Source organism: Pteropus alecto, unplaced genomic scaffold, assembly GCF_000325575.1.
Source record: "Pteropus alecto unplaced genomic scaffold, ASM32557v1 scaffold484, whole genome shotgun sequence".
In the NCBI taxonomy this organism is placed as follows: Eukaryota; Metazoa; Chordata; class Mammalia; order Chiroptera; family Pteropodidae; genus Pteropus; species Pteropus alecto.
This window is the reverse complement of record NW_006435778.1, coordinates 1-728: the sequence shown is the minus strand read 5'-3', so window position 1 is coordinate 728 and position 728 is coordinate 1.

Sequence of the window (728 nt, the reverse complement as noted above, 5' to 3'; positions counted from 1 at the left end):
GGGCACCATGAGAGATGCACATTTTCCTTAGATTTGACTCCTCTGTGACAGTAAGAGAGTATATTGCTTGTCTCCAGATAAAAGGGAGGAGAGCTTCAAATCTTCATCGTCTCATTCTTCAGCCAGGGCTAGGAGAAAAGAGCCCGCAAGCAATGCACTATGTGTTGGTAGCTCCTGAAGGGAAGGAAAGCAGATGGCTTTGCGGGAGCTGATAGACAGAATAAAATAAAACCATGGAGGTCTTGAAAAAATTTCTGAGAAACAGAAATTTCCATGAAGGTTTCCCTCCCGTCCTCAAATTTAGCTTCACCCCAAGTAGACTTCCATCTCTGAACTGATATTATTCCTAAGTAGGATCCAAATAACCACTGGCCTTCCCAGCAACTGAATGACTGTGTTACTTGAATATGAGGCTAAGCTGGGCCGCTAGCAAGTCTATTACTTTTTCTGCAGCTGAAGGAGAATGAAGTATTTTTCTTGGGAGAACCACAGCTCCGTGTCTGAGTTCGTCCTTCTGGGTTTCTCCAGAGATTCAAAAATTAATATAATCCTCTTCAACATCTTTCTCTTCCTCTATCTCTCTACACTTCTGGGCAATGGACTCATTGTCACCTTGACTCACCTGGACTCCCGCCTCCACACACCCATGTACTTTTTCCTCAGAGTCCTCTCCATGCTAGACATGAATTATGTTACCACCACTGTGCCCCAGATGTTGGTGCATCTGG